Source organism: Bufo gargarizans, chromosome 1 (genome assembly GCF_014858855.1).
Source record: "Bufo gargarizans isolate SCDJY-AF-19 chromosome 1, ASM1485885v1, whole genome shotgun sequence".
In the NCBI taxonomy this organism is placed as follows: Eukaryota; Metazoa; Chordata; class Amphibia; order Anura; family Bufonidae; genus Bufo; species Bufo gargarizans.
Window position 1 is genome coordinate 120,223,808 of NC_058080.1, and position 13,821 is coordinate 120,237,628.

Below are 13,821 nucleotides of genomic sequence, written 5' to 3' on the forward strand. Positions count from 1 at the left end.
TCCCTTACAGAAGAAAATTGGAAAGATGCCCTTAGAAACTATGCTACAATCTCCGATAGGGGCTCTCATAAGATCTCACAATTTTTTATAGTGCATAGATTACATCGATCTCCATGGATGTTGAAAAGAATGGGTGTGAAAGCAACAGATAAGTGTCCAAAATGTGGGGAGGAGAGAGCAGATTTAATACACTGTTTTTGGAGATGTCCCAAGCTCCATAGATATTGGACAGAAATAATGGAAACCATATTCTTGCTCCTGAAAGTCCGGCTGCCCAATGACCCAATAATTGGTATTCTAGGGGCAACTGAACATTTGAAACTAAATAAAAAAACTCGACTGGTCTTGAATAAAGTACTGTTTCAGGCCAGACTGCTCATACTTAGGCAATGGATAAAAGTAGATCTACCGACAGTGGGACAATGGAGAAAAATGGTAGACAATTTAATTAAAGAAGAACGAGTGATGGAGAACTATATAAAAAGGTCAATAAATCTCGACCAAGTGTGGGAAAAGTGGTTACTTTAGTGTTTATTTATTTATTATTTTTTTATTTTTATTTTTTTTTCTCTCACGTCCCTACGCGGAGGGGGGGGGGGGGGTGTAGGATGGGAAACGGGAGAAGATAGGGAAAGAAAAAGGAACTGTATTTATTAATTAGGACTGGTGGATCTCTGTTTACCTGATTTTTGTGGATTTGTTCCTTGTGTGAAAATTAAATAAAGACTAATTTTAAAAAAAAAAAAAAAAAAAAAAAATGAAAACGGTGCCAAAAACTCCATTTTTGGCACTTTTTCATTTCAATCCGTTTTTTTCGGTAACAAAACAAGGGTTAACAACCAAACAAAAGTTAATATTTATTACCCTGATACTGCAGTTTACAGAAATACCATATTTGTGGTCGTAAACTGCTGTATCAGTAAAAGGGAGGCCGCAAAAGGAAAGGACCGACATGGTTTCTGGAAGGCCGATTTTGATGGCCTTTTTTATTGACACCATGTCCCTTTTGAAGCCCCCCTGATGCCCCCCTAGAGTAAAAACTCCCTAAAAGTGACCCCATCTAAGAAACTACACCCCTCAAGGTATTCAAAACTGATTATACAAACTTTATTAACCCTTTAGGTGTTCCTCAACAGTTAATGGCAAATGGAGATGAAATTTCAGAATCTCAATTTTTGGTAACCTTGCCTCACAAAAATGTAATATAGAGCAACCAAAAATCATATGTACCCTAAAAATAGTCCCCCAAATAATGCCACCTTATCCCATAGTTTCCAAAATGGGGTCACTTTTAGGGAGTTTCTACTCCAGGGGTGCATCAGGGGGGTTGAAACAGGACACGGTGTAAATAAACCGGTCCATAAAAATCAGCCCTCCAAAAACCAAACGGCGCACCTTTCCCTCTACGCCCCGCTGTGTGGCCGTACAGTAGTTTACGGCCACATATTGGGTGTTTCTGTAAACGGCAGAGTCAGGGCAATAAAGATACAGTCTTGTTTGGCTGTTAACCCTTGCTTTGTTAGTGGAAAAAATGGGTTAAAATGGAAAATTAGACAAAAAAATCTAATTCTCAAATTTCATCCCCATTTGTCAATAACTCTTGCGCAACACCTAAAGGGTTAACGACGTATATAAAATCAGTTTTGAATACCTTGAGGGGTGTACTTTCTTAGATGGGGTCACTTTTAGGGAGTTTCTACTCCAGGGGTGCATCAGGGGGGTTGAAACAGGACACGGTGTAAATAAACCGGTCCATAAAAATCAGCCCTCCAAAAACCAAACGGCGCACCTTTCACTCTACGCCCCGCTGTGTGGCCGTACAGTAGTTTACGGCCACATATTGGGTGTTTCTGTAAACGGCAGAGTCAGGGCAATAAAGATACAGTCTTGTTTGGCTGTTAACCCTTGCTTTGTTAGTGGAAAAAATGGGTTAAAATTGAAAATTAGACAAAAAAATCTAATTCTCAAATTTCATCCCCATTTGTCAATAACTCTTGCGCAACGCCTAAAGGGTTAACGACGTATGTAAAATCAGTTTTGAATACCTTGAGGGGTGTACTTTCTTAGATGGGGTCACTTTTAGGGAGTTTCTGCTCTAGGGGTGCATCAGGGAGCTTCAAATGGGACATGGTGTAAATAAACCAGTCCATAAAAATCAGCCTTCCAAAAACCATACGGCGCACCTTTCACTCTACGCCCCGCTGTGTGGCCGTACAGTAGTTTACGGCCACATATTGGGTGTTTCTGTAAACGGCAGAGTCAGGGCAATAAAGATACAGTCATGTTTGGCTGTTAACCCTTGCTTTGTTAGTGGAAAAAATGGGTTAAAATGGAAAATTAGACAAAAAAATCGAATTCTCAAATTTCATCCCCATTTGTCAATAACTCTTGCGCAACACCTAAAGGGTTAACGACGTATATAAAATCAGTTTTGAATACCTTGAGGGGTGTACTTTCTTAGATGGGGTCACTTTTAGGGAGTTTCTACTCCAGGGGTGCATCAGGGGGGTTGAAACAGGACACGGTGTAAATAAACCGGTCCATAAAAATCAGCCCTCCAAAAACCAAACGGCGCACCTTTCACTCTACGCCCCGCTGTGTGGCCGTACAGTAGTTTACGGCCACATATTGGGTGTTTCTGTAAACGGCAGAGTCAGAGCAATAAAGATACAGTCATGTTTGGCTGTTAACCCTTGCTTTGTTAGTGGAAAAAATGGGTTAAAATGGAAAATTAGACAAAAAAATCTAATTCTCAAATTTCATCCCCATTTGTCAATAACTCTTGCGCAACGCCTAAAGGGTTAACGACGTATGTAAAATCAGTTTTGAATACCTTGAGGGGTGTACTTTCTTAGATGGGGTCACTTTTAGGGAGTTTCTGCTCTAGGGGTGCATCAGGGGGCTTCAAATGGGACATGGTGTAAATAAACCAGTCCATAAAAATCAGCCTTCCAAAAACCATACGGCGCACCTTTCACTCTACGCCCCGCTGTGTGGCCGTACAGTAGTTTACGGCCACATATTGGGTGTTTCTGTAAACGGCAGAGTCAGGGCAATAAAGATACAGTCTTGTTTGGCTGTTAACCCTTGCTTTGTTAGTGGAAAAAATGGGTTAAAATGGAAAATTAGACAAAAAAATGAAATTCTCAAATTTCTTCCCCATTTGCCAATAACTCTTGTGCAACACCTAAAGGGTTAACGACGTATGTAAAATCAGTTTTGAATACCTTGAGGGGTGTAGTTTCTTAGATGGGGTCATTTTTGGGAGGTTTCTATTATCTAAGCCTCACAATATGACTTCAAACCTGAACTGGTCCATAAAAAGTGGGATTTTGAAGATTTCTGAAAAATTTCAAAATTTGCTTCTAAACTTCTAAGCCTTGTAACATCCCCAAAAAATAAAATATCATTCCCAAAATGCTACAAACATGAAGTAGACATATGGGGAATGTAAAGTCATCACAATTTTTGGGGGTATTACTATGTATTACAGAAGTAGAGAAACTGAAACTTTGAAATTTGCTATTTTTTGCAATTTTGGGGTAAATTAGGTATTATTTTGTGCAAAAAAAAATAATTTTTTTGACTTCATTTTACCACTGTCATGAAGTACAATATGTGACGAAAAAACAATCTCAGAACGGCCTGGATAAGTCAAAGCGTTTTAAAGTTATGTGCACTTAAAGTGACACTGGTCAGATTTGCAAAAAATGGCCTGGTCCTTAAGGTGAAATAAGGCTGTGTCCCTATGGGGTTAAAGAGACAGTACAATTTTTTGCAAAACCGTAAAAAAATTCTAAACAAGGCTCTGAACACTCTTTTATGGCTGAACCAACGTAGATACATCATGCCTCTGAACCGGCAGATGTACAGGGAGCAGATTCTGCAGATATTACCGAACAGAGTGTAAGGCCCAAACGTACAATAAAACTAAAAGAGAAAACTATCAAGCCACTAGAGATGAGTTCTGATCAGACCTCTGGGACAGAACCTCACACTGTATGTCATTTTTGTCACATTCTAATGATCAGCTAGCTGAAACAAGAGTCTCTATAAATCACCTATTTGCTGCGTATGTGCGCTACCAGCGGCTGTCTGCAAAATACAGTGCTGCCCATAATTATTCATACCCCTGGCAAATTTTGACTTAAAGTTACTTTTATTCAACCAGCAAGTTTGCTCAAATGTAAATAAAAGCTGAGAAATGTTTTTTTTTCCCCCACAATAATGCCTCTTGTACATCGTCTTATTATCTCTTGGGAGACACCTATGTCATTTCCCGTGAAAAAATTACTTGCTGGTTGAATAAAAGTAACTTTAAGTCAAAATTTGCCAGGGGTATGAATAATTATGGGCAGCACTGTATGTAGCCTTCTTGCAGGACTCTAATATAGATGATTCTTCAGCAGAACTGACCAGAACTGATGCACTGAACCAACAAAGGGATCTTGCAGTGCAAAATACTAAGCTTAAGGCAGAACTCTGCATTATTCAACTGCAGGAGACCAGATCTCATAGATCCACCACAACCAAGCGCATTGCACTTTCTTCCAGATCCTCTCGTTCCAGAAGATCAACATTAAGTGACAAGTTAATAGAGGCCAGCGCTGATGCCAAATCCAAAAAGGCGCAAATCTCCTTTATCAGAAAGCAAGCTCAAATGACAGCTCAGCAAGCTGCGATAGAAGCTCAAAGGGCAGCTCAGCAAGCAGAGATGGAAGTTCAAAGGGCAGCTCATCAAGCCAAAATGGAAGCTCAAAGCATAGCTCTCCAAGCAGAGGCAGATTCACAAATAAAGATTCTGCAAATGGAAGGGGAGGAAGCAGCTTCCCTAGCAAGGCTGAAGATCCTTAAACAAGCAATGGGACAAACTACTAATTCAGACTGCCTTATCCCAGAAGAACTGGAAGATCCAGATGAACGCACCAGTGAATAAGTTCTAAAGCATAACATCTGCAAAGATACAGAGTTATCTCCTGTACCTCCTACTAACAACACTGTTCTGATATCTACAACGCAATTACATCTATGCAGCAAACCGGATCAACTCATGTCAATAACAAGGTGACTTCCAGTAATAAGCCGCAGCTCAAACCAAAGCCAGCACAAGTCTCAGAGACTACACCACAGTTAAACGCTGATGCAACATCATTTTACCCTGGTAAACCTCACCCTACATCACCAGAGAACTTTCACACCCAAGGGGTTCCACAAGTTACTTTGACACCAAGGAGGGAGAGACCAGCCATGAATGACTTTGCCAGATACATGGTACGCAGTGAGCTCATTAACACCAGCCTCTCAAGGTTTGATGACTGTCCAGAGAGCTACAGGGCCTGGAGGTCAACCTTCAAGGCTACTATTGCCGATCTCAACCTTACTGCTAAGGAAGAACTTGATTTGCTTATAAAGGACTCCGGTCCTTGAACAGGTTCGTCTGTTACCTACATTTCAAGATGAAAGGTATTCACCTCCTCAGAGATTTACTTCTTCAAGGGGATTGGATGGTGAAACTCGATCTCAAGGACGCATACCTGACGGTTCCAGTCGCAGAGTCTTCCAGAGACCTCCTTTGTTTCCTATGGAAAGGGGAGATCTGGCATTTCACCTGTCTTCCTTTCAGACTTTCTTCTGCCCCTTGGTGCTTCACCAAGCTGATGCAACTAGCTATGGTGTGGCTCCGCAGTCGAGGAGTGCGCCTAGTGATCTACCTGGACGACATTCTCATTTTAGCTCAGGATCATTCCGTGCTCCTGAAACATCTGAATTGGACGATGAATTTCCTCTCCTGTCTAGGATTCCTCCTCAATCAAGAGAAGTCTATTCTGGTCCCATCTCAGATCATGGAATTACTAGGTGTTACGGTGGACTCTTTGGCAGAAACTTTAAGCCTTCCTCCGGCAAAGGTCCGAGAGATCCGCAAGGAGTTGCGTAGAGCGTTTAACAATGTTGCAGATTATGCTTCGTCTCCAGGCCTGGATCATTGGCCTCCTATCTTCTTCTATCCAGGCGGTTTTCTCTGCTCCACTCCATTATCGGGCCCTTCAACGCCTGAAGACTGCTCATCTCCACTCTGGAACTTCGTATGCGGACCTAATATCCTTGGATTCGGAGACCAGGGACGAACTGACCTGGTGGATCCATAATCTCTCTGTGTGGATCGACAAGGCGATTTGCGGTTCGCGACCAGACTTTACGGTGGATTCGGACGCCAGTCTTCAAGGTTGGGGTGCGCATTGTGATGGTGTGACCACAGGAGGACGCTGGTCGGAGGACGAATCCAGGCTTCTCATCAATGCTCTGGAGCTTCTGGCAGGCTCCTTTGCCATTCGGAAGTTTCTCGAACGGCATGACCAGGGCTTGCATCAGGCTACACATGGACAACATTTCGGCTGTACGTTATGTCAACTCCATGGGTGGCACACACTTGGCCATGCTTACTCATCTGGCGAAGGATTTCTGGTTGTATTGTCTTTCCAGAGATATTGCTGTGCTGGCGGAGTACCTTCCGGGCCTGCACAACACCCAGGCAGATTGGAGTTCTCGTTATCTCTCGGACGGCAGCGACTGGAAGTTGGACAAGAAGGTGTTCTCTGCTATCTCGTCTCTTTGGGGACCTTTCTCTATCGACCTTTTCACCTCCAGTCTGAATGCCCTGCTTCCCCGGTTCTTGAGTTGGCACCCGGACCCGGAAGCAGAAGTTGTAGATGCCTTCCTCCAAGACTGGTCCGGATCCCTGATGTACGCGTTTCCTGCCATTTGCCATGATTCCGCAGGTCCTGAGCCAGGGTCTCCGGCAAAGAGCCAATCTGGTCGTTGTAGTTCCCTTCTGGGGCACCCAGTCCTGGTTTCCTCAAATACTGGAGCTGATGATGGAGATCCCCATTCTCCTGTTGGAGTTTCCGGGTCTCCTTCAGGGGCCGTGGGGTCTGGAGCATCCCCTTCTCTTAGACGGCTCCCTGCGGCTTCTAGCATGCAAAATTTCAGGGACTCCTGGGGAGTCCAAGAACTTTTGGTTGCCACTAGAAGACTTCTGGAGGACGTATGGGCTCCCGGCACAAGACTAGCTTATAGAGCAGCCTGGAGATCTTGGTCTGGCTAGTGCTTGGCTCGGCATTTGAATCCTGTTTCAGCACCTGTAACAGAGATTCTACACTTTCTTACGTCATTGTTCGAGGACGGCAAGGCTTTTTGTACGATTAATTTGATTTGAACAGCCATTTCCTCTGCTCTTTAGGGGTTCGACGGTTGCCCGGCGGGCAAACACCCGTTGGTGTGTCGGTTGCTGTGAGGTTCGCGTTTATCTCGCCCTCTGAGGCCGCGTTTCTCCACTACTTGGGATGTTTCCTGCGCTCTGTCCCTTTTCTCCACTTGGCCATCTAATGCTGACTTATCGTTGCACCAATTATCGGCTAAATTGGTCACTCTGTTTTGTCTCATTTCCTGTAAGAGGGCTTCAGACGTCCGTGCCCTTGATCACGATGCCAGATCTTTTACTCCCGAGGGGTTTTCCTTTATTATCACGTGTCGTACCAAGATTTACATCCGATCGGTCTCGTATCCCAGGTTCTCTTCATCCCCGGCACTTTGTCCGGTGGCCTGCTTGCAGAAGTATGAAGCTCGGACTTTGCCGCATCGGTCTCCTGTTTTTCCCCATCTTTTTCTCTCCTACTGCCGCCCTTTCGCTCCGGTCACTAGCACCACCCTGGCGCGTTGGGTTAAATGGATCATGGCCTTGGCAGGGGTATACACATCTGTTTTTACAGCTCACTCCGTTAGGGGGCCTTCGGCTACCTCTATGGTGATTTCGGGTGCATGGCTGGAGGACATCATAAGGCTAGCAGATTGGTCACAAGTTTCCATGTTTAGGGAATTCTATTTTCGCCCACCTCAGCATGCCTTTTTCATGGAGCAGCTTTGAACCAGCAATAGGAGCCTCCGTGTCTTGAGATAAAATTGCATGATTTTCCTATTTTATTACGTAAAGTCATGATTTTATGAAAGACATGGAGGTGAGTATTGCCCTTCCCTTCTGCCCACCCTCTAATGTCTCATGGGTCCAGGTATTTAAAAAAAAAATTTCCCTCTAATGGTACTTGTGGCATTGTCTGTGTGTCTATGACTTTGATTACCACTTCTCCCAATGTGAGAGTAATGACCTTTTCACGTGTTTTCTCTCCTTGCAGGATGAGTGGCTGATGTCGTGCAGAGCTTGAGAAGAGGTCTGCAGTTTTCTGGAGTTACTCACCTTATAATGTTCTCTTTTCCGGTTTTCTCCAGTTTGACTTTTGGAAGTTTTTCCAGAGTTTATACAGTCGTCTAAAAAAAAGAGGAGGATTATGGGGAAACATGGTCTATATATACTGTCACAATATTAGAGTATCTGAATGTTCCAGTTCACTGACAGCTGTTTCTTAAAATGTTGTAGAACTTTGCATGAATAAACATTTTTGCTTAAAATGTGTACTTTACTTCTTTGAGCAGATGCTGTAAGTAAAGGTCTGAGCCCAATGAGTCTAATGGTATTAGATATTTAATAGATTTCATAAGTCTTCCTCCTCTTACAGTGTTTGCTATGAACTATTATAGCAGGAGTAAGCTAATGTACCAGAGAGGTTACTGGTAGACCTGGCATTGTGCTGCTTTCGACACTATATAATTCTGCAGGATAATACTGTCATTAAAGGGCTTTGCCAGATTTTGACCCCTTCATAGTGGACCTGTGGAAGCATATTTGCCTGCTCCCCAACATTCGATTGCAGCTCCTTTGGTCCACTGTGCTCCAGTCCCTGTTTGTAAACTTCCAGCTAACATGGACGGGGATCACACATTGACCGGCTACAGCAGTGAGGTGTCCACCATCCAACACGTGACCCTGTAACTCATTCCCACTGCTTTTCTGGCAGTGGGAATGAGTCACTGGGTATGAGTATTCACCTGCACTGGACACATGAGGTGGATGTTTAAGAAGGAATCAAAAGAGCACCAGGGAGTGCCACAACAAGAAGGTAACAGGAATACCTAAGTAATGTAACATCTATATTATTCGTCAAACTCAATTTGACAGGTGCCATGCCCCTTTTATTGACCTTTGATTAACCTGTTCCTGTGTGCTTCTGAAAGCAGAATGAGTATTAGGGCTCATGCACACAAACGTTTTTTGTGTTCCGTATACGGGCCATATTTTGATCCCGTATATGGCTGGTATACGGAACCATTCATTTCAATGGGTCCGCAAAAGATGCCGACAGCACTCTGTGTGCTGTTCGCATCCGTTGCTCCGTTCCGTGGCCCCGCAAAAATGATAGATCATGTCCTATTCTTGTCCATCTTGCCGACAACAATAGGCATTTCTATAATGGTCCTCCTCTTCCGTTCTGCAAATTGCGGAAGGCACACGGGCAGCATCCTTTTTTTTGCGGATCTGCAATTTGCGGACCACAAATAACGTCATGGTCATTTACATGAGCCCTTAGTCTAAGGACTGAAGCTTTCTACTCAAAGGTATCACGCCCATGGGCGTGACTTACTTGTGTCAGTAATTCAATTATGTTTTAATATCATTTAAAATAAAATATTATTAAAGTTGTATCAACCTCTTGTATGAATTTAATAAAACATTATGGACCTCTTGTATGAATCTCTTGTTTCTCTTTATTTTCTTAAAATCGTGTGACTCTCTTTTATTAACCCCTTTAAAGGGAATCTGTCACTAGCATATTAGCAATTTTTTTTTTTTATGAATCCATGTGTAATAAAGTACCTTATTTCCATATGTCTTGTTCTTTTTATTCTGTGTCTTGTAATTTCTTCAAAAAAACGCTTTTTATGATATTCAAATGAAGCTGTAAGGAGCCCAGAGGGCCCTTATTCTTTGTCCACAGTGCCCAGGAATGCCCCTCTGAAGTGCCGTGCCCGCCTAAATTTGAAAACGAAGAACTCCAAGATCGCCTAAATCGCCTCCCAGAAGCGAGGCTAAGTGCTCCACCCCAGCGCCGCTCCCTGCGGCAAACACCCCAGATCCTCCTCTCGCCCGCATCCGAAATCCCGCGCAGGCGCAGTGCCGGTGATTGCCTGCGCGATGATAAGACGACTGAGGGCAACAGCCCAGTGACGCTGTTGTAGCTGTTGCCCTCAATGGCAAAAATCTACATAATATTCGTGAAATATCGTGAATTTGAATATAGCCCCTGCCGCTCATCCCTAATCATCAGCAGTTTATATCAAGTCCTGATCAAAAGTTTAAGACCACTTGAAAAATGGCAAAAAATCATATTTAGCATGGCTGGATCTTAACAAAGTTCCAAGTAGAGCTTCAACATGCAACAAGAAGAAATGGGAGTGAGAAAAAACATTTTTTGAGCATTCCATTTATTGAAACCAACGAATAAACTGAAACAGGCTGTTTTTCAGCTGATCAAAAGTTTAGGATCACATGCCTTTAACCCCTTAAGGACACAGCCTTTTTACACCTTAGGACCAGGCCATTTTTTGCAAATCTGACCAGTGTCACTTTAAGTGCTGATAACTTTAAAACGCTTTGACTTATCCAGGCCGTTCTGAGATTGTTTTTTCGTCACATATTGTACTTCATGACACTGGTGAAATGAAGTCAAAAAAATATTTTTTTTTGCACCAAAAAATACCTAATTTAACAAATTTTTGGAAAAATTAGCAAATTTCAAAGTTTCAGTTTCTCTACTTCTGTAATACATAGTAATACCCCCAAAAATTGTGATGACTTTACATTCCCCATATGTCTACTTTATGTTTGAATTGTTTTGGGAATGATATTTTATTTTTTGGAGATGTTATAAGGCTTAGAAGTTTAGAAGCAAATCTTGAAATTTTTCAGCAATTTACAAAAACGACATTTTTAGGGACCAGTTCAGGTCTGAAGTCACTTTGCGAGGCTTACATAATAGAAACCACCCAAAAATGACCCCATCTAAGAAACTACACCCCTCAAGGTATTCAAAACAGATTTTACATACGTTGTTAACCCTTTAGGTGTTGCACAAGAGTTATTGGCAAATGGGGATGAAATTTGAGAATTTCTTTTTTTTGTCAAATTTTTTATTTTAACCCATTTTTTCCACTAACAAAGCAAGGGTTAACAGCCAAACAAGACTGTATCTTTATTACCCTGACTCTGCCGTTTACAGAAACACCCAATATGTGGCCGTAAACTACTGTACGGCCACACAGCGGGGCATAGAGTGAAAGGTGCGCCGTTTGGTTTTTGGAGGGCTGATTTTTATGGACTGGTTTATTTACACCATGTCCCATTTGAAGACCCCTGATGCACCCCTAGAGTAGAAACTCCCTAAAAGTGACCCCATCTAAGAAACTACACCCCTCAAGGTATTCAAAACTGATTTTACATACGTCGTTAACCCTTTAGGTGTTGCACAAGAGTTATTGGCAAATGGGGATGAAATTAGCAAATTTCATTTTTTTGTCTAATTTTCCATTTTAACCCATTTTTTCCACTAACAAATCAAGGGTTAACAGCCAAACAAGACTGTATCTTTATTGCCCTGACTCTGCCGTTTACAGAAACACCCAATATGTGGCCGTAAACTACTGTACGGCCACACAGCGGGGCGTAGAGGGAAAGGTGCGCCGTTTGGTTTTTGGAGGGCTGATTTTTATGGACTGGTTTATTTACACCATGTCCCATTTGAAGACCCCTGATGCACCCCTAGAGTAGAAACTCCCTAAAAGTGACCCCATCTAAGAAACTACACCCCTCAACGTATTCAAAACTGATTTTACATTCGTCGTTAACCCTTTAGGTGTTGCGCAAGAGTTATTGGCAAATGGGGATGAAATTTGCAAATTTCATTTTTTTGTCTAATTTTCCATTTTAACCCATTTTTTCCACTAACAAATCAAGGGTTAACAGCCAAACAAGACTGTATCGTTATTGCCCTGACTCTGCCGTTTACAGAAACACCCAATATGTGGCCGTAAACTACTGTACGGCCACACAGCGGGGCGTAGAGGGAAAGGTGCGCCGTTTGGTTTTTGGCGGGCTGATTTTTATGGACTGGTTTATTTACACCATGTCCCATTTGAAGACCCCTGATGCACCCCTAGAGTAGAAACTCCCTAAAAGTGACCCCATCTAAGAAACTACACCCCTCAAGGTATTCAAAACTGATTTTACATACGTCGTTAACCCTTTAGGTGTTGCGCAAGAGTTATTGGCAAATGGGGATGAAATTAGCAAATTTCATTTTTTTGTCTAATTTTCCATTTTAACCCATTTTTTTCCACTAACAAATCAAGGGTTAACAGCCAAACAAGACTGTATCTTTATTGCCCTGACTCTGCCGTTTACAGAAACACCCAATATGTGGCCGTAAACTACTGTACGGCCACACAGCGGGGCGTAGAGGGAAAGGTGCGCCGTTTGGTTTTTGGCGGGCTGATTTTTATGGACTGGTTTATTTACACCATGTCCCATTTGAAGACCCCTGATGCACCCCTAGAGTATAAACTCCCTAAAAGTGACCCCATCTAAGAAACTACACCCCTCAAGGTATTCAAAACTGATTTTACATACGTCGTTAACCCTTTAGGTGTTGCGCAAGAGTTATTGGCAAATGGGGATGAAATTAGCAAATTTCATTTTTTTGTCTAATTTTCCATTTTAACCCATTTTTTCCACTAACAAATCAAGGGTTAACAGCCAAACAAGACTGTATCTTTATTGCCCTGACTCTGCCGTTTACAGAAACACCCAATATGTGGCCGTAAACTACTGTACGGCCACACAGCGGGGCGTAGAGGGAAAGGTGCGCCGTTTGGTTTTTGGAGGGCTGATTTTTATGGACTGGTTTATTTACACCATGTCCCATTTGAAGCCCCCTGATGCACCCCTAGAGTAGAAACTCCCTAAAAGTGACCCCATTTTGGAAACTACGGGATAAGGTGGCATTTTTTTGGGGACTATTTTTAGGGTAAATATGATTTTTGGTTGCTCTATATTACATTTTTGTGACGCAAGGTTACCAAAAATTGAAATTCAGAAATTTCATCTCCATTTGCCATGAACTGTTGAGGAACACCTAAAGGGTTAATGAAGTTTGTATAATCAGTTTTGAATACCTTGAGGGGTGTAGTTTCTTAGATGGGGTCAGTTTTGGGGAGTTTTTACTCTAGGGTACATCAGGGGGGCTTCAAAAGGGACATGGTGTCAATAAAAAAGGCCATCAAAATCGGCCTTCCAGAAACCATGTCGGTCCTTTCCTTTTGCGGCCTCCCTTTTACTGATACAGCAGTTTACGACCACAAATGTGGTGTTTCTGTGAACTGCAGTATCAGGGTAATAAATATTAAGTTTTGTTTGGTTGTTAACCCTTGTTTTATTACCGGAAAAAACTGATTGAAATGGAAAAGTGCCAAAAATAGCGGTTTTGGCACAGTTTTTTTTTTTTACTGTGTTAATCTAGGGGGTTAGGTAATGGGATATTTTTATAGAGGAGATTTTTACGGACGCGGCAATACCTAATAAGTCTACTTTTTTTTACAATTATTTAGGTTTTTGACTATATTATCTTTTTTGATACAAATCTTTTTTTGGGTATCTCTAAAGTCTAAGGGTCATTTTTTTTTTTTTTTTTATCCAATTATCTCATGTGGGGACTCATTTTTTGCGGGATGAGCGGACGGTTTTATTGGCACTATTTTGGGGGCTATATGACTTTTTTATCGCTTGCTATTAAACTTTTTGTTATGTAAGGTGACAAAAAAATTTTTTTTTTGCACCTATTTTATTATTTTTTTTGACCGTGTTAATCTGGGCGGTTGGGT